Here is a 27,863-nt window from a genome sequence, read left to right as displayed (position 1 = left end):
ACAACTTAACACTATCTTGTAAAAAAATATATTACAAACAAGGTTAAAATTTGCAGTGTAATACACACAATCAACAAGCAATACAGTATTCGGCTGAATACTGTATTGCTTGTTGATCATGTGTAATACACCATATTAACATGATACAATTCTACACTTACACTATGGCTAATGTTATCATAAAACACATCAGCAGCATTTATTTTTATTGCATATGTAAAAAGTATAGAGAAGAAAGAACAAAAATATATCAAAAACATAACATAGTAATATATGAGTATAGTAATATATAGTATATATAGTAATATAAGAGAATATACAATAGTTAAACACCATTGTCCTAATTTTTAGAAAAATTATATAATTTACTAATTTGATTACTCAAAAAAATTATACATGTTTACAGATGTAGTTCACCTTGACATTATTCTCTAGTATGATGTGGCCATCCTGGGTCAGATTTATCAAACTATGAGTTTAGAGCTTAATAAATAAAAAGTCACCCATGCTCTCTTTATTCCAATCGGAATTTTACAAGCATATTTCTCAATTTTACAAGAATATTTTCCCCCTCCTCCTACTCCCAATAGCTCCTCCTACCCCCAATCACCCCTCCCCCAGTGACCCTTCCCATCAGTGCAAAGCACACAGACATTGGTAGCCAGGGCCCCCCTAAAACATAGGCAGACAGGGGTTACGTTTTGCATTGGTGCCAGTGCAGGACTGTGGAGACTTGTTCCCTCCCTTCCTGAACCTGAATAACTAAACCAAGCAAGAAAAAACACCAGGACACGTATAAGTGGGGTGCAGGTCGGCCACTGCTTTATTAGAAAAAACTCATTAGTCATTGCCATCTGTTTTTCCACAATTACCAACACATCTTAATGAACTTATAACTGTTTTATAACCGAATGCCGGCCACTGCAACTGCAGTAGGTATGTAACAGACATCAATTAACACCAGAAATTAAATGGCCAAGGACTATCACGCGCCAGGAGGAATTCATGTACCCCTACACTGAACTCCGACCCCACCCACCAATAATCCTAGAGCCCACTCAATACCATCCTGCAAACCGGATAGAAAAATATTGTGACCGATATCGGTGTATTTCATCTGGCGCCATAAACCTATGCATTTCCTCTTCTAAATGAGCGTGTCATCAAGCTATCCAGCCTTTACTTCTGGGAGATCCTTACATTAAAGAGCTTGCGCACGCGATCGATGGCCGCCACATCTCTGGCTCCTCTCCACACCAACCTGGGAATGATTTCAGACCAGATAATAATCAAATTCGTAAACAATGCAGTGCAGCGGTCCAAGTCAGATTTTATTAACATTATAAGATCTGCTACCTTGACTGCACCTAAATCATTGCCTCCTGCATGTATGACCAATACTAGTGGGCCATTATAAACTCTGCTGAAGGAAAAAACTTCTGATTCACTTGAATCACTCAGAGTCACTCTTTGTCGAATGCATTTTGCCTTCCTCTGTCGGATTCTTCTAAGAGGTTTCCCTTCTTTCCTCTTACTCATTTCTATATTTCTTTGCCTCCAAAACTGTGCAAAAATCAGTGATGGAAATTCTATTTCCATCCTCTACAAAAGAAGAAAATAATTTGATTAAATTTCTGGATATATTTGCTCAAAATGATGACATAATCCAAAAAAACAAAAATGTATTAGAAATTAGGACAACACAAAAAAAATATACTCAATGTCAAATCCAAAAAAAAGAGGACAACTTAACACTAACTTGTAAAAAAATGTATTACAAACAATATTTACATGATGTGCAAAAATATTAGGGGATTTCCCAACAAAAAAAAAAAAGAGAAATTAGTATCTCAATCCCAATTAGTATTGGTAACCACAGGCGCTGCCACTTCAAAAGTTAGTCAGACCCAATCCAATGTAAATAGAAAACAAACTCTGCTGAAGGAAAAAACTTCTGGTAGTACTTGCAGCCAGCGCAGGCCGCCAATCCCTTTCCATGCCATATCCAAATTGTGAAAACCGAGGTTCCTGCCACCTGGACGGATTGCAGCCCGTCTCTCCGCCCGACGGAGGTAGGAGGGCCCAACCAAAAGAACTACTGGTGTGGGCTTTTTTAACTTCTCTTCTGGACAGGAATAACCTCCGCAAGAAGACACGTGCTATGGGAATTATGCGGCACACGAAAATCAGTAGCCCCAGTAGGGACTGCATGCTACGGAGGTCACTTTTTTTGCTGATAGGGTTGTGGATACTATGCATTTTAGCGTAACCAATTTCTTCTCTGGGAGGCGGAAAATCAGCGCAGCTGTATCTATTTCAATGCGGAAAAAGGAGAGAATAGTGGTTGGCCCTTCTGTTTTTCTTTTGACAAGGGGACCCCAAATTTTTCCATAAAACTTGAAATGTACTCAGCAGCAGTTGGCACACGTTAATTGCTTGAGGGCCTACGAACAGAAAGTTATCCAGGTAATGGTTGACTGAGTTATGCCCAGTCTCTTGCCTAACTACCCATTCTAGGAAGGTGCTGAAGCACTCAAAGTATCGCCAAGATATTGAGCAGCCCATTGGAAGGCACATATCAGAATAGAATTGGCCTTCAATTTGGCAGGCCAGAAAATGGTAGCAGTCTCTGTGTACTGGGAGGAGGCAGAATGCGGACTCAGTGTCCGACTTTGCCATCAGCGCTCCCCTCAGAGCTTGCGCACTAGCGATACCGCTTGGTTGAAGGGGACATATGAGACTGCAGCCACTTCACTGCTGATACTGTAGTTCACCGATTTACCCTTTGGGTGTGATAGGTGGTGTATTAACTGGAACATTCCAGGCTCCTTTTTTGGCACAACACCCAAAGGGGAAACCTGTAAATTATGGATAGGCAGGGATGCGAAGGGGCCAGCCGTGCGACCCAGCTTCACTTTGTTCTGTAGCTTGACCGCCACTACCTCTTTATTGTCTAGCACAGATTTTATGTTGCTTGCGGACATGGGGTAGGGATTGGGTGTGAAGGGGTTGAAAAAACCAAAGGTGAAACCATCCCTAATTAAGGCAGCTGCGAACGCCTGTTGGGGTCTTAGGTGGTACTTTGGTTTTTTTAAAGCATCGCAGGACCGAATGGGCCCCACTGCAAAAGTTACATTCATTTTTGAATTTGCAAGTCTCGAAGAATCTGCAATGGCCCTTGTTGAAGAGCCATCAGACTCCGGGACGTCTAGTGGCCACTGCACTCGCGAACCCGACACTGGAGGGTGCAGTGGCACCGTGCTGAAAGGGCGGCTTGGGAGTCATCATGATTCTCAGACATGCGTCCGTGGCTTTCATGTCCCAACCTAGGTCAGGTTTTAAGGCCAACCTACGCCTAAACTCCTCATCGTACCCCCATAAGTCCTGTAGGAGCCGTGGATGGAATCCAGATAGGTGAAAAGCTCTGGACATTTGGATGGGTGTTTTTTGACCCACCGTGGATTGTTCGGGTGAGATGAGGGTCCATTTGTCGATGTATTCGTTATGATCAATTTTTTGAAATGTTCTGGAGACAGGTTGGGGAAATTTTAAAATGTCTTCTCCTGCTTCACCATTTGGAGCTCCCCTTCCTCAAATTCCATCAGACTGTGATCAGTTTGAGCCATGTGTAGTGAAGGTGCAGTGAAGAAGTGTGAAGTGGCAGAGGAAGGTAAGGAGTCTGGGAAAAGGGATGCTGTGCAGGCATGGGCTTTAGCTAGTGGAGGAGCATGGGCATATGAAGAGGGGGCCACCCTGGCAGCTGGGGCCTTGTGCGCAGCCTGCTTTGGCTTATTTGGCCTGGTAGTGGGCCTTGATGTGCAAGGGTTAATCGTGTTTGCACTGCAGCCCTAACCTCCGCGCGCTGCCCCCTTTATGTCTCACTCATCAGCTGGGAGGCAGAGGTGGTGCGCCTAGTAGCGCGAGGAGGGCTGGGGCTCAGAAGGAAGGGAGGGCGGGAGCGACAGACTGGGCGCTTATTATCGATGTCCACAGTTAATCCCCCCCTGACTTATGTCGGCCCCGAGTGTGCCGAACAACTGGCTAAGCCAGTCGGCACCATCGGCTTCTATTCTCGCCCGCACCTGCTCCTGCAGTTCGTCAGCCATGATGAGGCTCCAGTAAGGTGTGATGCGAGATGCGCTGCGGCAGATACAGATGCGGCTCTGGTTGCATGAATGGGAACCTCCTATTTCCTGGATCTGATGGATTACCGACATTTCCAAAAGTGGCGCACAACACTTTCGCTTAAACTACATTATCCGACACTTTTGTGAATTCCCCCCATAGACTTTCATTGTGTTAGAGAGCGAGAGGCTGCGTAAGAGAGTTTAGGTTACTAGAGAAACTGATACATAAAAACAGGTAGATAGGAAATGTGATATAATGAAAAAAGCACATGTTAAGAAACTTAAAATCAGGTTTATCTTAAATGTTTTAGTAGGCAAGGTATGGTGATCCAAATTACATAAAAACCAAGGTTTAAAGCATTCTGAATAATAGATTCCACACCTGTAATATCAGTATCCATGTTCCAGAAGCATGATGTATTACCCTAAAGCAGTTTGTATCAGCTGCTGTTCTACTAAAATAAACAGGTTCTGCTATGGAATGTCCCAAATGGGGATAGTAAGCTGAAAAAAGGAGGCCAGTTGCTATGAATTTGGTGTGTAATTAAATTCTGAAAAGACAGAGGGAATTAGTACTCTAAAAAGCCAGTATGGTAGCCAGTAAAGTAGCAATGTGTGGTTGTTGAATTTCCCATCCTGTCCCTTCTGAACCCAACCCAACTCAACATTTTTTTTAGGATATTGCAACCCCACATGCTTTCCCCCCTCATATGATATCACAGGTGGGAGGGTATGGACCTAAACATCACCAGAGAGTGCAGGGTACTTCAGTCATCAGCCAGCAGAAAGAAGTGTACAAAATCTGTTCCGCTACCATCTATGGCCTTTACCTTCAGGGGAATGCCCTGCATAAATCTAGAATGGAGATGACCCCCTCCACTCTGGCACAATAAGAATCAATAGCTTGACAAGTACCATTATAGGATCCTGTGGCAATATCAAACACCCTTTTCAGTTAACCAGTCTGTAATTAGCCTTAAAGGTCATCACAGGCACTAATCTTTAGATGTCTAAATCAAACCACTTATTGATATAGTCAGCATATGTAAGATAAGGGTCCGAATTCCAAAACTTATCCAAAAGGCAAACAAGAAATAGGTTAACAGGAAGAGATGGAGCAATAATATACTGCTGTATATTGCTTAAATAATTTTATTTCATTGGTAATTTCAGTTACCCACTCTGGGTAAAGTACAGTAGTTAAAATACTTTTAACTTTACACAACACTTTATAGAATTTGGTTTACTAAAGAGTGTGGATTGTGGTTGAAAACTGAAACAAACCAATAGCAATACCCAGAGAACATACATGCTTGACACAGGTATTTTTGTTGTCTTGTCAACCTCAGACCTTTGCCGGAAGAGGCAGAACCATGCTGTCCCTGTGGAAACAGACACTGAATTGGAAAAGAAAAAAAAAGATTTCTGAAAGGATAAAAATACTGCTAGAAAGATAGATACATTTTTAGAGTTGTGCATATGTGGTAGATATGATCACAAATTGGTTAAACCCATACATGGGCCCCAAAAACCTCAGATTTTTTGATAACCAAACATCCCCACTAATGCATTTGCTACATTAGTCTAAGCTCTACCCACTGTGCCGACTCTGTTTTTTACATGTTTTATCTACAGTGATAAAAAGGAATGCGCTATTTGTTTCAGTGTGCCCACAAGAACATCAGCCACAGTACACAGAATTTGGGGAAATGTAACAAAATTCATTAATGAAAATATTCAACTTTGTGCAAATTTAATATGGCTTTTGTGAATGATTTGGTGACCACTTCCACCAGTGGAAGAAAGATTGCAAAGTTCATAGTTTGTACCAGGGCACAGTGTATGTAATGAAGCTTCTTACTGAAAAAAAACTGTTATTTTTGCCCCCCCAAAATTACACCATCTTTAAGTGAATTTATATATAACTGTGGTACCATAAAAATAACACAAGATGTCAGTGTTTGTGAACAGCCTTTGAAATCCTAAAGGATGGCTGTTGCTGTAAAACATTAACTACTAGTGATGTCAAGCACTGATATATGTACACACTGTCTTTCACACAGAGAAGCCTCTACTACATTATGACTATGAAGATTTTCATTCATCTAGGTCATGGTATATCTAGTATAAATCTATAGCAACTGGACTTGTTAAGTAATCCGAGCAGCTTCTTCAGTTCAACTGACTGGTATGGGAAGTCCTCAGCATATGTACTCTTCCACTAATCCAGTCACAATGGCACATTGTAATTCTTCAGAGAGGTGACACCTGAAACTCACAGAGGTGTGAATGCTGTGGAGTTACTTTGAAAGGATTACCAAAGTATCATGCAACTCATCGAAACAGCTGTTACTTGTTAGAGTTGCATGAATGGATGTGTGAAGAATTCTGAAACTGCCGGGGTACAGATGTTAGAACAGCATTGTATGTAGCAGACAGATGGTGCCGAAGGACCCCACCTCTGTTTAGCAGTCTTCTTTGTCCAAAATTTGGAGATTGCTATTTTCAAAGGAGTGTTCCTTTTAGTTGCTTTAGATGTATTTATACTATACTGTATTTCATTATATTCTGTCATACTTTTTTACCTATGCAAATGATTTTCAGTTTTCTAAACTCAAAATCTGGGCTACATGCTACATGCCCAGTGTTCTCCCCAGGACTGGCTCTTTTCTATGGCCACCTTGCTCTTTTCCCAACTGCACTTCACTTTCTTCCCATATATAAAATATATCATAAAATTGCAAAGGTGTTTTGGGTCCCTCTTGTTGGTGTATTTGAGGATTCTATGATTCCTCTAGGAACGTTCTAACAAAACAGTGCCTCTGCTTTAGGTTGATATTGCAATTTACACCAGGAAAATCCTTCTGAAAAGCCATGATGCTACAAGGAAATACATTAACCACTAAATATTTGTTTGGGCTATTAAACCCAAATTATTTTCCTTTGTATGTGAAAATATTAAGAAGTGAACATATAGGTCTCACACATTTTTTTCCTTATTTTCTACCAAGACAATTCTGTAATATGATAATATGCTTATAATAATTCAGTATGAGGTGGGCTGTTGGAACTAAAGTTGTATGTCCTGACAGTTGCAAGTGTGGTGGATGAAAGGAGTCAAACATAAATAATATTGAGAAAATCAGCAGGAACACAATACAAGTTTGCTCATAAGAAAGAGAGAGAAGTACAATAAATGCATGAGCAATGCATGACTATGCCAATCTTAATTAGTGATAGGTAATGTCAGACTATGTACAAACAGCTTTATGTGGCCTATGGGCTGGTCGTTTAGAGAGTGTACTGCATCAACCTGTATTTGGCCACCTTAAGAGAAGTGTGCATTAACATTTATGAATTGTAATGGTTTTATAAAGAGAATTTGACTTACATTTCTTCAAAACAAATTAAATAAACTGTTAAAATTATATATATATATATATATATAATTACAATAATAAATACTTATATTTATTTCTTGGTAGTTCTACTAATATATCATTAAATCTACTTCTTTTTGTTGATATGGTCTTTATGTAACTTTTGCTTTTTTTTGCTTTTTTAATTTCGGTTGTGTAAATGAGATAAGAGTTATTTAAGACTTTCTTGACTGTAGCTACAGTTTAACTAAATAGAATATGATTCAATTTAGTTAGTGGCTATAGAACAATGTTTTTCCATTGACCAATGTCAAAATGAATGTACATGAGACTGTAGGTACATTTTAATTATGATATTTAGGGGAATTATTTAAAATTGCATCATACTTTTGAAACACGTTACATCCTAAAAAGGAATTGTTTAATATGATTTATTTTTAAATAGTGCAGGGGAAGTTTAGGTCATATATTTGTCAAACAAACCCTCCCTGATAATAGCCCAGTGCTGCATCTGGTTCGAATAGGTTATACTCTTCAAGTGGAAGCAGATTTTTGGACTTTCCCAGCCACCAATACTATCTTTGGAATGTTCTTAAGTGTGCCCATTTTCTTATTAGAAAATAGGGTCATATTGACTAGATTTACCCATTGGGCCCAATCCCAAGTTATTCTATGTGCAACATATATATTTAAATTACAACAAAAATTAAGGTCACCTAATTTAGATAAAACAATAATTAACACCTCATCTCTTTGTAACAGTTTGCTTAATTGTTTGACCAAAAATATTATAATTTATTTATATAGTGCCAACATATTATTCGTTGCTTTACTTAGATTATATTTACACACACTAGGGACATTTTTTTTAAGACGCCAACTAACGCCTAAATGTTGTTGCTGGAAACTGAGGAAATCAATTCAAGCAGAGAACATCGCCTTGCAGCTAGTTCCCTTGCTGCAATTGAACCCAGGACTACAGCACTAAAGGCATCAGTGCTTACTATTACACTACCATGTTGCCAGAAGTATATCCCCCTTTTGGGATCTTGATACGTGTTTTGAGGAATAATTATAGGATCTGAATCAGCCATAGCAATTTTTATATAGTAGCTGTACCCCAATGTTAGAGTCAAAAGCAAAACGATATGTTCCCAATGAATACTTTTAATAATGATCAAATGAGCTATTATGGAATCTTACTAGTTTGACATATACATATTACTAAATATTGCCCTTTTATATACCCAGAGCGTCACTTTGTGATCTTTTGTGCCTCACTCACTGATCACCTGACAGGAAATAATGCAGCGCTAACTGTAACAGGAAGAAGTCTGGGACAGAGCTTTGTGCATTCATTGGCTGATGTAACCTAGCATGTATGTGTGCCCTTGTTTGGGGCACATATAAGCCAGAGGGTGTACTACACTACTAGAAAAGTATATGGTTCATAAAAACTCATTATTAACATGAAACAATGTTTTACATATGTGATATATTTGTATAAGGACCTTTAGACTCCTTAAATTATACCTGTTGGTGTATTTTGGAGATAACCTCCATAAACTGTGTAAGTATTTTGTATAAATATTAGCTGTACAGGAGAAACACAGTTATTTTTGAAATGCAGCTTCTACTTTGCAAATCATTTGAAATAGCCATGCTGCAAGATTTGCTTGCATATCTGACACATGAAAACAAAGGTCAAATGAACGGTAGGCTACTCAGTGTTTTCTGTTAGCATTAATAGATGAAAACACTAGAAAAAATAAAAAAGCCAAGCTGGGAAGGTAGCTCAGTCAGTAGAAAATGTTGTCATGGAAACTACAAGAGAGAAGACGACTGAAGGAATTACTAATACAGGCGTGAAGATGAGTCTGACATTGAATAATGCAGCGGGGTCTCATTCTACCACCGCTGTACAACCAAACTGCATTAGGAAATTACAGAAGGATTTCTAATTACAAACTGACTAAATGAATTCCTTTTTATGCTAACTAGAATTATTCTGACAATATTAATGACATTTTGAGAAGAAAAAAAACCTCATCACATAGAGAACATCACCAGGGTTATTAGATGTTTCAACACAGTGACAAATCAATATTTACTTGTCGTTAACATCGCAAGTGATATTTATTATTCAGGAAAATTGCTTTTCTAATTAGAATCATATATTGTTACCTTCAGCACATCTGCTCCCATTCACCCAGATATATAAAAACTTTGTGGGAGCAAAGAAAATATCTCTCTTTGATTAACATATGCATCTTCAGTTTAACCTGCAAATCTTTGAGCTCTGGACTTTTTTCCACTTGGAAATACATGCAGCTGTTGCACACGTGATTGTACACCAACAAATTATCCCCTCTGATGTTTCCACTCACATCCACAGCTAGGTCACCCCCCCCCCCATTTACGCCTATCACATGCATGAACATTGCTACACTATGCTCAGCCTTATTAATTAACAGAGAAAAGTCAGAACCCCTTCTACCTTATTGTTGCCCCGGATGCATATTACATCCTCCTGCAAGTTCTTGGGTCCCCTGAAGTAAATATATTGTGTCAAATAGCTAGTCATAATAAAATGAAGCAATTAAGGGGCATATTTGCCAAAACGCTAACATTTCACATTTTTTTTATTTTTAAAAATTCAAATTTGAACTTACTTCCACGAATGTCGGACATTTACTTAAAAGTCGGAACTTAAAGAATCCTACAGGGAAAAGTTGTGAAACTGCGATTTTTCCGAACTGTCGAACCAAAACGTTTTTTCATATCGTCACACAAAAAATCCGAGACCTCTACATTTTTGAAGCAAAAGAAGGATCCTCCAGGAATGGTAAGGGGCATCTGCCATTGACTTCTACATGATCTCAAAAAGTTTTAGCTGACAAATTGTCGGATTTTAGCCGTTTCAAAACTTTTAATTCTGTGAGATTAAAGCACTAAAAATTGGGGAACAAAATCCAACTGTTTCTATATGGCACCCCAAATGTCAGTTTGGAAATCATAATGGAAGGTGAAAAAGTAGACAATTGAACAGGCAATAAAAAAACTAAAAATAACACTAAGGGGCTGATTTACTAAGACACGAATTCAGACCGAATTGGAAAAATTCCGATTGGAAAACGAACATTTTGCGACTTTTTCGTATTTTTTGCGAATTTTTCGGCGCCTTTACGACTTTTCGGAAATTATCGCGACTTTTTCGTTACCAATACGATTTGCACGAAAAAACTCAAGTTTTTCGTAGCCATTCCGAAAGTTGCGATTTTTTCGTAGCGTTAAAACTTGCGCGAAAAGTTGCGCTTTTTTCGTAGCGTTAAAACTTAAAAGGCGCGACGTTTTGCGCAAGTTTTAACACTACGAAAAAATCGCAACTTTTTGCGCAAGTTTTAACGCTACGAAAAAATCGCAACTTTCGGAATGGCTACGAAAAACTCGCGTTTTTCCGCAAAAATCGTATTGGTAACAAAAAAGTCGCGATAATTTTCCGAAAAAATCGCAAAATACCGATCATTACGAAAAAAACGCAATCGGACGCATTCGGCCCGTTCGTGAGTAAGTAAATGGGCCCCTAAATCTGAAGCCTTATAGCAGTGATCCCCAACCAGTGGCTCGGGGGCAACATGTTGCTCACCAACCCCTATGGTGTTGCTCTCAGTGCCCCCAAACCAGGTAGTTATTTTTGAATTCCTGACTTGGCGGCAAGTTTTGGTTGAATAAAAACAAGATTTAGTACCAAATAAAGCCCCTGTAAGCTGATAGTGTGCATAGGCTGCCTAATAGCCAATCACAGCCCTTATTTGGCACCTCCATGAACTTTTATGGTGCTTGTGTTGCTCTCCAAGTCTTTTTACATTTGACTGTGGCTCACGAGTAAGAAAGGTTGGGGATCCCTGCCTTATAGTTAGTGATGAGCACATTTTTTCGCCAGTCATGGATTCACAGCGAATTTACACATTTCGCCATTGGCGAAAAATTCGTTGCGCGTCAAAATAAGTCACTGTCCGGTCAAAATAGGCGAGACGATGGCAAAAAAAAGCGTTTGCCGTTTCGCAATTTTTATTGAAGTTATACGAAACAGGACAGATTTGCTCACCACTATTTACAGTCAATGAACCTGACACCTAAAGAGCAATCTTATTTTCTGGCGAGAAGGAGAAATGTTAGGAAGACTAATTATTCAAAAACCATATGAAATGAATGTCAGTTGATTATAATAGGTCAATCCATTGCATATTTATGCAATCAAAGGAGCATTTAACTGTTATTAAAAGTATCACTCTCAAATAGTATAAAAGAAATAACTTTTTTTAAACATTTTTACCATTTTTCTAAAATTTATGTTTTAAAAATGAACTAGTTTAATCCCACTCTCTAATATACAGTATAATACATCTTGTAAGCTAGGTGACCAACCTATTAAAATTGTATATTAGTTAGAAGCATGAGGCATGAAAGTACAGGTATGGGACCCATTATAGAGAATGCTCAGGACCTGGGGTTTTCCAGATAAGGGGTCTTTCCGTTATTAAGATCCCCTACCTTAATTCTGCTAATAAAATTATTTAAACAGTAATTCAACCCAATAGGATTGTTTTGGCTCCAATAAGATTAATTATATCTTAGTTGGGATCAAGTACAAGGAACTGTTTTATTATTAGAGAGAAAAAAAACTATTTTCAAAAATGTGAATTATTTGATTAAACTGGAGCCTATGGTAGATGGCCTTTCCATAGTTTGGAACTTTCTGGATGGGTTTCCAGATAAGGGGTCTGATAAACGTATTGTATTTAGAATATGATTACTATTTTTGTCTTTATTTGCCCATTAACTGAGCTGTTTTATTGTTATAAACATTTTGCAAAAAACGAATAATCCCCCCAGTCCAACTTTGTTTTCTGGATTCATACTGTCTACTTGTTAAAAAGTCTCCCTAGTTATACAGGTCTTGGTGCAAGCAGCAGGCTTTAACCCTGCATGTTTCATTAACTCAGTTAGGACACGCCAACCGCTTATATGGAAGAGATACAAGAATACAAAAAATCCTCTTGCATGCGGGAAGCGGGAGGATAGATAGAGGTATAGGACCCGTTATCCAGAATGCTCGGGACCAAGGGTATTCCGGGTAAGGGGTCTTTCCGTAATTTGGATCTCCATACCTTAAGTCTACTAAAGAATCAATAAAACATTAATTAAACCCCATGGGATTGTATTGCATCCAATAAGGATTATTTATATCTTAGTTGGGATCAATTACAAGGTACTGTTTTATTGCTACAGAGAAAAAGGAAATCCGTTTTAAAATTCTGAATTATTTGATTAAATTGGAGTCTATGGGAGACTGGCATTCCGTAATTCGGAGCTTTCTGGATAACGGGTTTCCGGATAAGGGATCCCATACCTGTACCTACCCTATAACAGACAGCAGGGACAGTAATCTGTACCCTGAGATCAAAGGATATCTGTTTTTTTAAACATTTTTCAGACAAAGAAAAACTTCAATGTCTTGCTGGAAGTCTAGAGAAAATAGGAAAATCCACCATTTTTAGCAGCAAAATATACACTTTGCAAAAAACGAATAATCCCCCCAGTCCAACTTAGTTTTCTGGATTCATACTGTCTACTTATTAAAAAGTCTCCCTAGTTATATAGGTCTTGGTGCAAGCAGCAGGCTTTAACCCTGCATGTTTCATTAACTCAGTTAGGACATGCCAACCGCTTATATGGAAGAGATACAAGATTACGAAAAAACCTCTTGCATGTGGGGAGCGGGAGAGTAGCCCAGAGGTTAGGGCGCCGGCCTTAGGTGGGGAGAAAACCCTCTGAGACTTGGGTTTGGTTCCCGACTGGGTCCTCCTTGCGGCCTTGGACAAGTCACATAGCTTCCCACTGTCCAGTTTTTACTTTGAGCGCTCGAGTGTTGTTTTGACTTTTTCAGTAGCCACATTTATGTTTTTGCATTTTCAAGGGCAGCTAATCATTTATGAGACCAGCTATCAAACAGCCCACCATAATGATGTGCTGTCTATGGCAGCTGAAAGCAACTGTCACATGACAAGTCCGTTTTCTTATCACTGGCAATAAGAAGTCAGCTTATACACATTGCTGATGCTTGTGATATTATTTGGGAAATAAGTTTAGTTCAAACGTTCATTGCCCTGCAGTATTCTGAAAAGTGAGAGCTGAATATTAAAGGACTCCAGAACTTTGCCACTCGGATTATTTATTTATTTAAGTTTTATTTTCCAGGAAATATGTGGTTTCCAAAAATATGTGGTTTTCTGGGAGTCTTTGTAAAGTTAGGGGGTTCATACCACCAGGCCTGTACTGGGATTCAAAATAGGCCCTAGCGTTTCTAGGACACAGAGGCCCAAACAGCCCCCCCCCCACCACCAGCCCTCTAAATAGTGACTGTCTATGGTGTCTTACAGCAGCCCCTCTGGCATTTGCCAGAATCCACAGATTGCCAGTACGGGCCTGCTGCTAACTTGTTGTATGAGATTTTACAAACAAATAAATAATACCATGGCATGCACAGCTTTGCTTGTGTTTTTAGCGCAAATATCCAATGGGATATCTTCTGTTTCGTCCATGTGGAATGTGACAAGATATAAGGGGTTGTTGACAAAGTGTAGGGCAGAATGCAAGGTAAAGAAAAAAAAAATAAAATAAAATATTAATTAACAGTCGCAAACCACCATGTTTTTGTATGTTCTCTCCTTCCAAGTAATTTTGCGCCATACTGTAGGTCTTTGCACCCAAAGACCTGCACTTCCACCCATACATACAGCTCTGCCAGTGTCCAGCAGTGCTATATTCCTGAGAGCAGGGATGAAGGAGCCATGTAGGCTTCCCCTCCACCTACCTTTCTTATAATGTAGATGGGCAAATGAGGAACACCGTTTACCCAGTGTTCCCTATTCTTAATACAGGTATAGGACCCGTTATCCGGAATGCTCTTGACCAAGGGTATTCTGGATAAGGGGTCTCTCCGTAATTTGGATCTCCATACCTTAAGTCTACTAAAGAATCAATAAAACATTAATTAAACCCTATGGGATTGTATTGCATCCAATAAGGATTATTTATATCCTAGTTGGGATCAATTACAAGATACTCTTTTATTGCTACGGAGAAAAAGGAAATCCGTTTTAAAATTCTGAATTATTTGATTAAATTGGAGTCTATGGGAGACGGGCATTCCGTAATTCGGAGCTTTCTGGATAACGGGTTTCCGGATAAGGGATCCCATACCTGTACCTACCCTATAACAGACAGTAGGGACAGTAATCTGTACCCTGAGTTCAAAGGATATTTGTTTTTTTAAACACTTTTCAGACAAAGAAAACTTCGATGTCTTGCTGGAAGTCTAGAGAAAATAGGAAAATCCACCATTTTTAGCAGCAAAATATACAATTTGCAAAAAACGAATAATCCCCCCAGTCCAACTTTGTTTTCGGGATTCATACTGTCTACTTGTTAAAAAGTCTCCCTAGTTATACAGGTCTTGGTGCAAGCAGCAGGCTTTAACCCTGCATGTTTCATTAACTTAGTTAGGACACGCCAACCGCTTATATGGAAGAGATACAAGAATACAAAAAATCCTCTTGCATGCGGGAAGCGGGAGGATAGATAGAGGTATAGGACCCGTTATCCAGAATGCTCGGGAAAAAGGGTATTCCGGGTAAGGGGTCTTTCCGTTATTTGGATCTCCATACCTTAAGTCTACCAAAGAATCAATAAAACATGAATGAAACCCCATGGGATTGTATTGCATCCAGTAAGGATTATTTATATCTTAGTTGGGATCAATTACAAGGTACTGTTTTATTGCTACAGAGAAAAAGGAAATTCTTATAATGTAGATGGACAAATGAGGAACACCGTTTACCCAGTGTTCCCTATTCTTAATACAGGTATAGGACCCGTTATCCGGAATGCTCGGGACCAAGGGTATTCCGGATAAGGGGTCTCTCCGTAATTTGGATCTCCATACCTTAAGTCTACTAAAGAATCAATAAAACATTAATTAAACCCTATGGGATTGTATTGCATCCAATAAGGATTATTTATATCCTAGTTGGGATCAATTACAAGGTACTCTTATTGCTACGGAGAAAAAGGAAATCCCTTTTAAAATTCTGAATTATTTGATTAAATTGGAGTCTATGGGAGACGGGCATTCCGTAATTCGGAGCTTTCTGGAGAACGGGTTTCCGGATAAGGGATCCCATACCTGTACCTACCCTATAACAGACAGTAGGGACAGTAATCTGTACCCTGAGTTCAAAGGATATTTGTTTTTTTAAACACTTTTCAGACAAAGAAAACTTCGATGTCTTGCTGGAAGTCTAGAGAAAATAGGAAAATCCACCATTTTTAGCAGCAAAATATACAATTTGCAAAAAACGAATAATCCACCCAGTCCATCTTAGTTTTCGGGATTCATACTGTCTACTTATTAAAAAGTCTCCCTAGTTATACAGGTCTTGGTGTAAGCAGCAGGCTTTAACCCTGCATGTTTCATTAACTCAGTTAGGACATTCCAACCGCTTATATGGAAGAGATACAAGATTACGAAAAAACCTCTTGCATGTGGGGAGCAGGAGAGTAGCCCAGAGGTTAGGGCGCCGGCCTTCGGTGGGGAGAAAACCCTCTGAGACTAGGGTTCGGTTCCCGACTGGGTCCTCCTTGCGGCCTTGGACAAGTCGCATAGCTTCCCACTGTCCGGTTTTTTTTAGAGCGCTCGAGTGTTGTTTTGACTTTTTCAGTAGCCACATTTATGTTTTTGCATTTTCAAGGGCAGCTAATGATTTATGAGACCAGCTATCAAACAGCCCACCATAATGATGTGCTGTCTATGGCAGCTGAAAGCAACTGTCACATGACAAGTCCGTTTTCTTATCACTGGCAATAAGAAGTCAGCTTATACACATTGCTGATGCTTGTGATATTATTTGGGAAATAATTTTAGTTCAAACGTTCATTGCCCTGCAGTATTCTGAAAAGTGAGAGCTGAATATTAAAGGACTCCAGAACTTTGCCACTCGGATTATTTATTTATTTAAGTTTTATTTTCCAGGAAATATGTGGTTTCCAAAAATATGTGGTTTTCTTTTTAAAGTTAGGGGGTTCATACCACCAGGCCTGTACTGGGATTCAAAATAGGCCCTAGCGTTTCTAGGACACAGAGGCCCAAACAGCCCCCCCCCACCAGCCCTCTAAATAGTGACTGTCTATGGTGTCTTACAGCAGCCCCTCTGGCATTTGCCAGAATCCACAGATTGCCAGTACGGGCCTGCTGCTAACTTGTTGTATGAGATTTTACAAACAAATAAATAATACCATGGCATGCACAGCTTTGCATGTGTTTTTAGCGCAAATATCCAATGGGATATCTTCTGTTTCGTCCATGTGGAATGTGACAAGATATATGGGGTTGTTGACAAAGTGTAGGGCAGAATGCAAGGTAAAGAAAAAAAAATAAAACAAAATAATAATTAACAGTCGCAAACCACCATGTTTTTCTATGTTCTCTCCTTCCAAGTACTTTTGCGCCATACTGTAGGTCTTTGCACCCAAAGACCTGCACTTCCACCCATACCTACAGCTCTGCCAGTGTCCAGCAGTGCTATGTTCCTGAGAGCAGGGATGAAGGAGCCATGTAGGTTTCCCCTCCACCTACCTTTCTTATAATGTAGATGGGCAAATGAGGAACACCGTTTACCCAGTGTTCCCTATTCTTAATACAGGTATAGGACCCGTTATCCGGAATGCTCGGGACCAAGGGTATTCCGATAAGGGGTCTCTCCGTAATTTGGATCTCCATACCTTAAGTCTACTAAAGAATCAATAAAACATTAATTAAACCCTATGGGATTGTATTGCATCCAATAAGGATTATTTATATCCTAGTTGGGATCAATTACAAGATACTCTTTTATTGCTACGGAGAAAAAGGAAATCCCTTTTAAAATTCTGAATTATTTGATTAAATTGGAGTCTATGGGAGACGGGCATTCCGTAATTCGGAGCTTTCTGGATAACGGGTTTCCGGATAAGGGATCCCATACCTGTACCTACCCTATAACAGACAGCAGGGACAGTAATCTGTACCCTGAGTTCAAAGGATATTTGTTTTTTTAAACACTTTTCAGACAAAGAAAACTTCGATGTCTTGCTGGAAGTCTAGAGAAAATAGGAAAATCCACCATTTTTAGCAGCAAAATATACAATTTGCAAAAAACGAATAATCCCCCCAGTCCAACTTTGTTTTCGGGATTCATACTGTCTACTTGTTAAAAAGTCTCCCTAGTTATACAGGTCTTGGTGCAAGCAGCAGGCTTTAACCCTGCATGTTTCATTAACTTAGTTAGGACACGCCAACCGCTTATATGGAAGAGATACAAGAATACAAAAAATCCTCTTGCATGCGGGAAGCGGGAGGATAGATAGAGGTATAGGACCCGTTATCCAGAATGCTCGGGAAAAAGGGTATTCCGGGTAAGGGGTCTTTCCGTTATTTGGATCTCCATACCTTAAGTCTACCAAAGAATCAATAAAACATGAATGAAACCCCATGGGATTGTATTGCATCCAGTAAGGATTATTTATATCTTAGTTGGGATCAATTACAAGGTACTGTTTTATTGCTACAGAGAAAAAGGAAATTCTTATAATGTAGATGGACAAATGAGGAACACCGTTTACCCAGTGTTCCCTATTCTTAATACAGGTATAGGACCCGTTATCCGGAATGCTCGGGACCAAGGGTATTCCGGATAAGGGGTCTCTCCGTAATTTGGATCTCCATACCTTAAGTCTACTAAAGAATCAATAAAACATTAATTAAACCCTATGGGATTGTATTGCATCCAATAAGGATTATTTATATCCTAGTTGGGATCAATTACAAGGTACTCTTATTGCTACGGAGAAAAAGGAAATCCCTTTTAAAATTCTGAATTATTTGATTAAATTGGAGTCTATGGGAGACGGGCATTCCGTAATTCGGAGCTTTCTGGAGAACGGGTTTCCGGATAAGGGATCCCATACCTGTACCTACCCTATAACAGACAGTAGGGACAGTAATCTGTACCCTGAGTTCAAAGGATATTTGTTTTTTTAAACACTTTTCAGACAAAGAAAACTTCGATGTCTTGCTGGAAGTCTAGAGAAAATAGGAAAATCCACCATTTTTAGCAGCAAAATATACAATTTGCAAAAAACGAATAATCCACCCAGTCCAACTTAGTTTTCGGGATTCATACTGTCTACTTATTAAAAAGTCTCCCTAGTTATACAGGTCTTGGTGTAAGCAGCAGGCTTTAACCCTGCATGTTTCATTAACTCAGTTAGGACATTCCAACCGCTTATATGGAAGAGATACAAGATTACGAAAAAACCTCTTGCATGTGGGGAGCAGGAGAGTAGCCCAGAGGTTAGGGCGCCGGCCTTCGGTGGGGAGAAAACCCTCTGAGACTAGGGTTCGGTTCCCGACTGGGTCCTCCTTGCGGCCTTGGACAAGTCGCATAGCTTCCCACTGTCCGGTTTTTTTTAGAGCGCTCGAGTGTTGTTTTGACTTTTTCAGTAGCCACATTTATGTTTTTGCATTTTCAAGGGCAGCTAATGATTTATGAGACCAGCTATCAAACAGCCCACCATAATGATGTGCTGTCTATGGCAGCTGAAAGCAACTGTCACATGACAAGTCCGTTTTCTTATCACTGGCAATAAGAAGTCAGCTTATACACATTGCTGATGCTTGTGATATTATTTGGGAAATAATTTTAGTTCAAACGTTCATTGCCCTGCAGTATTCTGAAAAGTGAGAGCTGAATATTAAAGGACTCCAGAACTTTGCCACTCGGATTATTTATTTATTTAAGTTTTATTTTCCAGGAAATATGTGGTTTCCAAAAATATGTGGTTTTCTGGGAATCTTTGTAAAGTTAGGGGGTTCATACCACCAGGCCTGTACTGGGATTCAAAATAGGCCCTAGCGTTTCTAGGACACAGAGGCCCAAACAGCCCCCCCCCACCAGCCCTCTAAATAGTGACTGTCTATGGTGTCTTACAGCAGCCCCTCTGGCATTTGCCAGAATCCACAGATTGCCAGTACGGGCCTGCTGCTAACTTGTTGTATGAGATTTTACAAACAAATAAATAATACCATGGCATGCACAGCTTTGCATGTGTTTTTAGCGCAAATATCCAATGGGATATCTTCTGTTTCGTCCATGTGGAATGTGACAAGATATAAGGGGTTGTTGACAAAGTGTAGGGCAGAATGCAAGGTAAAGAAAAAAAAATAAAACAAAATAATAATTAACAGTCGCAAACCACCATGTTTTTCTATGTTCTCTCCTTCCAAGTACTTTTGCGCCATACTGTAGGTCTTTGCACCCAAAGACCTGCACTTCCACCCATACCTACAGCTCTGCCAGTGTCCAGCAGTGCTATATTCCTGAGAGCAGGGATGAAGGAGCCATGTAGGTTTCCCCTCCACCTACCTTTCTTATAATGTAGATGGGCAAATGAGGAACACCGTTTACCCAGTGTTCCCTATTCTTAATACAGGTATAGGACCCGTTATCCGGAATGCTCGGGACCAAGGGTATTCCGATAAGGGGTCTCTCCGTAATTTGGATCTCCATACCTTAAGTCTACTAAAGAATCAATAAAACATTAATTAAACCCTATGGGATTGTATTGCATCCAATAAGGATTATTTATATCCTAGTTGGGATCAATTACAAGATACTCTTTTATTGCTACGGAGAAAAAGGAAATCCCTTTTAAAATTCTGAATTATTTGATTAAATTGGAGTCTATGGGAGACGGGCATTCCGTAATTCGGAGCTTTCTGGATAACGGGTTTCCGGATAAGGGATCCCATACCTGTACCTACCCTATAACAGACAGCAGGGACAGTAATCTGTACCCTGAGTTCAAAGGATATTTGTTTTTTTAAACACTTTTCAGACAAAGAAAACTTCGATGTCTTGCTGGAAGTCTAGAGAAAATAGGAAAATCCACCATTTTTAGCAGCAAAATATACAATTTGCAGAAAACGAATAATCCCCCCAGTCCAACTTTGTTTTCGGGATTCATACTGTCTACTTGTTAAAAAGTCTCCCTAGTTATACAGGTCTTGGTGCAAGCAGCAGGCTTTAACCCTGCATGTTTCATTAACTTAGTTAGGACACGCCAACCGCTTATATGGAAGAGATACAAGAATACAAAAAATCCTCTTGCATGCGGGAAGCGGGAGGATAGATAGAGGTATAGGACCCGTTATCCAGAATGCTCGGGAAAAAGGGTATTCCGGGTAAGGGGTCTTTCCGTTATTTGGATCTCCATACCTTAAGTCTACCAAAGAATCAATAAAACATGAATGAAACCCCATGGGATTGTATTGCATCCAGTAAGGATTATTTATATCTTAGTTGGGATCAATTACAAGGTACTGTTTTATTGCTACAGAGAAAAAGGAAATTCTTATAATGTAGATGGACAAATGAGGAACACCGTTTACCCAGTGTTCCCTATTCTTAATACAGGTATAGGACCCGTTATCCGGAATGCTCGGGACCAAGGGTATTCCGGATAAGGGGTCTCTCCGTAATTTGGATCTCCATACCTTAAGTCTACTAAAGAATCAATAAAACATTAATTAAACCCTATGGGATTGTATTGCATCCAATAAGGATTATTTATATCCTAGTTGGGATCAATTACAAGGTACTCTTATTGCTACGGAGAAAAAGGAAATCCCTTTTAAAATTCTGAATTATTTGATTAAATTGGAGTCTATGGGAGACGGGCATTCCGTAATTCGGAGCTTTCTGGAGAACGGGTTTCCGGATAAGGGATCCCATACCTGTACCTACCCTATAACAGACAGTAGGGACAGTAATCTGTACCCTGAGTTCAAAGGATATTTGTTTTTTTAAACACTTTTCAGACAAAGAAAACTTCGATGTCTTGCTGGAAGTCTAGAGAAAATAGGAAAATCCACCATTTTTAGCAGCAAAATATACAATTTGCAAAAAACGAATAATCCACCCAGTCCAACTTAGTTTTCGGGATTCATACTGTCTACTTATTAAAAAGTCTCCCTAGTTATACAGGTCTTGGTGTAAGCAGCAGGCTTTAACCCTGCATGTTTCATTAACTCAGTTAGGACATTCCAACCGCTTATATGGAAGAGATACAAGATTACGAAAAAACCTCTTGCATGTGGGGAGCAGGAGAGTAGCCCAGAGGTTAGGGCGCCGGCCTTCGGTGGGGAGAAAACCCTCTGAGACTAGGGTTCGGTTCCCGACTGGGTCCTCCTTGCGGCCTTGGACAAGTCGCATAGCTTCCCACTGTCCGGGTTTTTTTAGAGCGCTCGAGTGTTGTTTTGACTTTTTCAGTAGCCACATTTATGTTTTTGCATTTTCAAGGGCAGCTAATGATTTATGAGACCAGCTATCAAACAGCCCACCATAATGATGTGCTGTCTATGGCAGCTGAAAGCAACTGTCACATGACAAGTCCGTTTTCTTATCACTGGCAATAAGAAGTCAGCTTATACACATTGCTGATGCTTGTGATATTATTTGGGAAATAATTTTAGTTCAAACGTTCATTGCCCTGCAGTATTCTGAAAAGTGAGAGCTGAATATTAAAGGACTCCAGAACTTTGCCACTCGGATTATTTATTTATTTAAGTTTTATTTTCCAGGAAATATGTGGTTTCCAAAAATATGTGGTTTTCTTTTTAAAGTTAGGGGGTTCATACCACCAGGCCTGTACTGGGATTCAAAATAGGCCCTAGCGTTTCTAGGACACAGAGGCCCAAACAGCCCCCCCCCACCAGCCCTCTAAATAGTGACTGTCTATGGTGTCTTACAGCAGCCCCTCTGGCATTTGCCAGAATCCACAGATTGCCAGTACGGGCCTGCTGCTAACTTGTTGTATGAGATTTTACAAACAAATAAATAATACCATGGCATGCACAGCTTTGCATGTGTTTTTAGCGCAAATATCCAATGGGATATCTTCTGTTTCGTCCATGTGGAATGTGACAAGATATAAGGGGTTGTTGACAAAGTTTAGGGCAGAATGCAAGGTAAAGAAAAAAAAATAAAACAAAATAATAATTAACAGTCGCAAACCACCATGTTTTTCTATGTTCTCTCCTTCCAAGTACTTTTGCGCCATACTGTAGGTCTTTGCACCCAAAGACCTGCACTTCCACCCATACCTACAGCTCTGCCAGTGTCCAGCAGTGCTATGTTCCTGAGAGCAGGGATGAAGGAGCCATGTAGGTTTCCCCTCCACCTACCTTTCTTATAATGTAGATGGGCAAATGAGGAACACCGTTTACCCAGTGTTCCCTATTCTTAATACAGGTATAGGACCCGTTATCCGGAATGCTCGGGACCAAGGGTATTCCGATAAGGGGTCTCTCCGTAATTTGGATCTCCATACCTTAAGTCTACTAAAGAATCAATAAAACATTAATTAAACCCTATGGGATTGTATTGCATCCAATAAGGATTATTTATATCCTAGTTGGGATCAATTACAAGATACTCTTTTATTGCTACGGAGAAAAAGGAAATCCCTTTTAAAATTCTGAATTATTTGATTAAATTGGAGTCTATGGGAGACGGGCATTCCGTAATTCGGAGCTTTCTGGATAACGGGTTTCCGGATAAGGGATCCCATACCTGTACCTACCCTATAACAGACAGCAGGGACAGTAATCTGTACCCTGAGTTCAAAGGATATTTGTTTTTTTAAACACTTTTCAGACAAAGAAAACTTCGATGTCTTGCTGGAAGTCTAGAGAAAATAGGAAAATCCACCATTTTTAGCAGCAAAATATACAATTTGCAAAAAACGAATAATCCCCCCAGTCCAACTTTGTTTTCGGGATTCATACTGTCTACTTGTTAAAAAGTCTCCCTAGTTATACAGGTCTTGGTGCAAGCAGCAGGCTTTAACCCTGCATGTTTCATTAACTTAGTTAGGACACGCCAACCGCTTATATGGAAGAGATACAAGAATACAAAAAATCCTCTTGCATGCGGGAAGCGGGAGGATAGATAGAGGTATAGGACCCGTTATCCAGAATGCTCGGGAAAAAGGGTATTCCGGGTAAGGGGTCTTTCCGTTATTTGGATCTCCATACCTTAAGTCTACCAAAGAATCAATAAAACATGAATGAAACCCCATGGGATTGTATTGCATCCAGTAAGGATTATTTATATCTTAGTTGGGATCAATTACAAGGTACTGTTTTATTGCTACAGAGAAAAAGGAAATTCTTATAATGTAGATGGACAAATGAGGAACACCGTTTACCCAGTGTTCCCTATTCTTAATACAGGTATAGGACCCGTTATCCGGAATGCTCGGGACCAAGGGTATTCCGGATAAGGGGTCTCTCCGTAATTTGGATCTCCATACCTTAAGTCTACTAAAGAATCAATAAAACATTAATTAAACCCTATGGGATTGTATTGCATCCAATAAGGATTATTTATATCCTAGTTGGGATCAATTACAAGGTACTCTTATTGCTACGGAGAAAAAGGAAATCCCTTTTAAAATTCTGAATTATTTGATTAAATTGGAGTCTATGGGAGACGGGCATTCCGTAATTCGGAGCTTTCTGGAGAACGGGTTTCCGGATAAGGGATCCCATACCTGTACCTACCCTATAACAGACAGTAGGGACAGTAATCTGTACCCTGAGTTCAAAGGATATTTGTTTTTTTAAACACTTTTCAGACAAAGAAAACTTCGATGTCTTGCTGGAAGTCTAGAGAAAATAGGAAAATCCACCATTTTTAGCAGCAAAATATACAATTTGCAAAAAACGAATAATCCACCCAGTCCAACTTAGTTTTCGGGATTCATACTGTCTACTTATTAAAAAGTCTCCCTAGTTATACAGGTCTTGGTGTAAGCAGCAGGCTTTAACCCTGCATGTTTCATTAACTCAGTTAGGACATTCCAACCGCTTATATGGAAGAGATACAAGATTACGAAAAAACCTCTTGCATGTGGGGAGCAGGAGAGTAGCCCAGAGGTTAGGGCGCCGGCCTTCGGTGGGGAGAAAACCCTCTGAGACTAGGGTTCGGTTCCCGACTGGGTCCTCCTTGCGGCCTTGGACAAGTCGCATAGCTTCCCACTGTCCGGTTTTTTTTAGAGCGCTCGAGTGTTGTTTTGACTTTTTCAGTAGCCACATTTATGTTTTTGCATTTTCAAGGGCAGCTAATGATTTATGAGACCAGCTATCAAACAGCCCACCATAATGATGTGCTGTCTATGGCAGCTGAAAGCAACTGTCACATGACAAGTCCGTTTTCTTATCACTGGCAATAAGAAGTCAGCTTATACACATTGCTGATGCTTGTGATATTATTTGGGAAATAATTTTAGTTCAAACGTTCATTGCCCTGCAGTATTCTGAAAAGTGAGAGCTGAATATTAAAGGACTCCAGAACTTTGCCACTCGGATTATTTATTTATTTAAGTTTTATTTTCCAGGAAATATGTGGTTTCCAAAAATATGTGGTTTTCTGGTTTTTAAAGTTAGGGGGTTCATACCACCAGGCCTGTACTGGGATTCAAAATAGGCCCTAGCGTTTCTAGGACACAGAGGCCCAAACAGCCCCCCCCCACCAGCCCTCTAAATAGTGACTGTCTATGGTGTCTTACAGCAGCCCCTCTGGCATTTGCCAGAATCCACAGATTGCCAGTACGGGCCTGCTGCTAACTTGTTGTATGAGATTTTACAAACAAATAAATAATACCATGGCATGCACAGCTTTGCATGTGTTTTTAGCGCAAATATCCAATGGGATATCTTCTGTTTCGTCCATGTGGAATGTGACAAGATATAAGGGGTTGTTGACAAAGTGTAGGGCAGAATGCAAGGTAAAGAAAAAAAAATAAAACAAAATAATAATTAACAGTCGCAAACCACCATGTTTTTCTATGTTCTCTCCTTCCAAGTACTTTTGCGCCATACTGTAGGTCTTTGCACCCAAAGACCTGCACTTCCACCCATACCTACAGCTCTGCCAGTGTCCAGCAGTGCTATATTCCTGAGAGCAGGGATGAAGGAGCCATGTAGGTTTCCCCTCCACCTACCTTTCTTATAATGTAGATGGGCAAATGAGGAACACCGTTTACCCAGTGTTCCCTATTCTTAATACAGGTATAGGACCCGTTATCCGGAATGCTCGGGACCAAGGGTATTCCGATAAGGGGTCTCTCCGTAATTTGGATCTCCATACCTTAAGTCTACTAAAGAATCAATAAAACATTAATTAAACCCTATGGGATTGTATTGCATCCAATAAGGATTATTTATATCCTAGTTGGGATCAATTACAAGATACTCTTTTATTGCTACGGAGAAAAAGGAAATCCCTTTTAAAATTCTGAATTATTTGATTAAATTGGAGTCTATGGGAGACGGGCATTCCGTAATTCGGAGCTTTCTGGATAACGGGTTTCCGGATAAGGGATCCCATACCTGTACCTACCCTATAACAGACAGCAGGGACAGTAATCTGTACCCTGAGTTCAAAGGATATTTGTTTTTTTAAACACTTTTCAGACAAAGAAAACTTCGATGTCTTGCTGGAAGTCTAGAGAAAATAGGAAAATCCACCATTTTTAGCAGCAAAATATACAATTTGCAAAAAACGAATAATCCCCCCAGTCCAACTTTGTTTTCGGGATTCATACTGTCTACTTGTTAAAAAGTCTCCCTAGTTATACAGGTCTTGGTGCAAGCAGCAGGCTTTAACCCTGCATGTTTCATTAACTTAGTTAGGACACGCCAACCGCTTATATGGAAGAGATACAAGAATACAAAAAATCCTCTTGCATGCGGGAAGCGGGAGGATAGATAGAGGTATAGGACCCGTTATCCAGAATGCTCGGGAAAAAGGGTATTCCGGGTAAGGGGTCTTTCCGTTATTTGGATCTCCATACCTTAAGTCTACCAAAGAATCAATAAAACATGAATGAAACCCCATGGGATTGTATTGCATCCAGTAAGGATTATTTATATCTTAGTTGGGATCAATTACAAGGTACTGTTTTATTGCTACAGAGAAAAAGGAAATTCTTATAATGTAGATGGACAAATGAGGAACACCGTTTACCCAGTGTTCCCTATTCTTAATACAGGTATAGGACCCGTTATCCGGAATGCTCGGGACCAAGGGTATTCCGGATAAGGGGTCTCTCCGTAATTTGGATCTCCATACCTTAAGTCTACTAAAGAATCAATAAAACATTAATTAAACCCTATGGGATTGTATTGCATCCAATAAGGATTATTTATATCCTAGTTGGGATCAATTACAAGGTACTCTTATTGCTACGGAGAAAAAGGAAATCCCTTTTAAAATTCTGAATTATTTGATTAAATTGGAGTCTATGGGAGACGGGCATTCCGTAATTCGGAGCTTTCTGGAGAACGGGTTTCCGGATAAGGGATCCCATACCTGTACCTACCCTATAACAGACAGTAGGGACAGTAATCTGTACCCTGAGTTCAAAGGATATTTGTTTTTTTAAACACTTTTCAGACAAAGAAAACTTCGATGTCTTGCTGGAAGTCTAGAGAAAATAGGAAAATCCACCATTTTTAGCAGCAAAATATACAATTTGCAAAAAACGAATAATCCACCCAGTCCAACTTAGTTTTCGGGATTCATACTGTCTACTTATTAAAAAGTCTCCCTAGTTATACAGGTCTTGGTGTAAGCAGCAGGCTTTAACCCTGCATGTTTCATTAACTCAGTTAGGACATTCCAACCGCTTATATGGAAGAGATACAAGATTACGAAAAAACCTCTTGCATGTGGGGAGCAGGAGAGTAGCCCAGAGGTTAGGGCGCCGGCCTTCGGTGGGGAGAAAACCCTCTGAGACTAGGGTTCGGTTCCCGACTGGGTCCTCCTTGCGGCCTTGGACAAGTCGCATAGCTTCCCACTGTCCGGTTTTTTTTAGAGCGCTCGAGTGTTGTTTTGACTTTTTCAGTAGCCACATTTATGTTTTTGCATTTTCAAGGGCAGCTAATGATTTATGAGACCAGCTATCAAACAGCCCACCATAATGATGTGCTGTCTATGGCAGCTGAAAGCAACTGTCACATGACAAGTCCGTTTTCTTATCACTGGCAATAAGAAGTCAGCTTATACACATTGCTGATGCTTGTGATATTATTTGGGAAATAATTTTAGTTCAAACGTTCATTGCCCTGCAGTATTCTGAAAAGTGAGAGCTGAATATTAAAGGACTCCAGAACTTTGCCACTCGGATTATT

This window comes from Xenopus tropicalis, chromosome 1 (assembly GCF_000004195.4).
Source record: "Xenopus tropicalis strain Nigerian chromosome 1, UCB_Xtro_10.0, whole genome shotgun sequence".
In the NCBI taxonomy this organism is placed as follows: Eukaryota; Metazoa; Chordata; class Amphibia; order Anura; family Pipidae; genus Xenopus; species Xenopus tropicalis.
Note: the sequence above shows the minus strand (reverse complement) of the source record.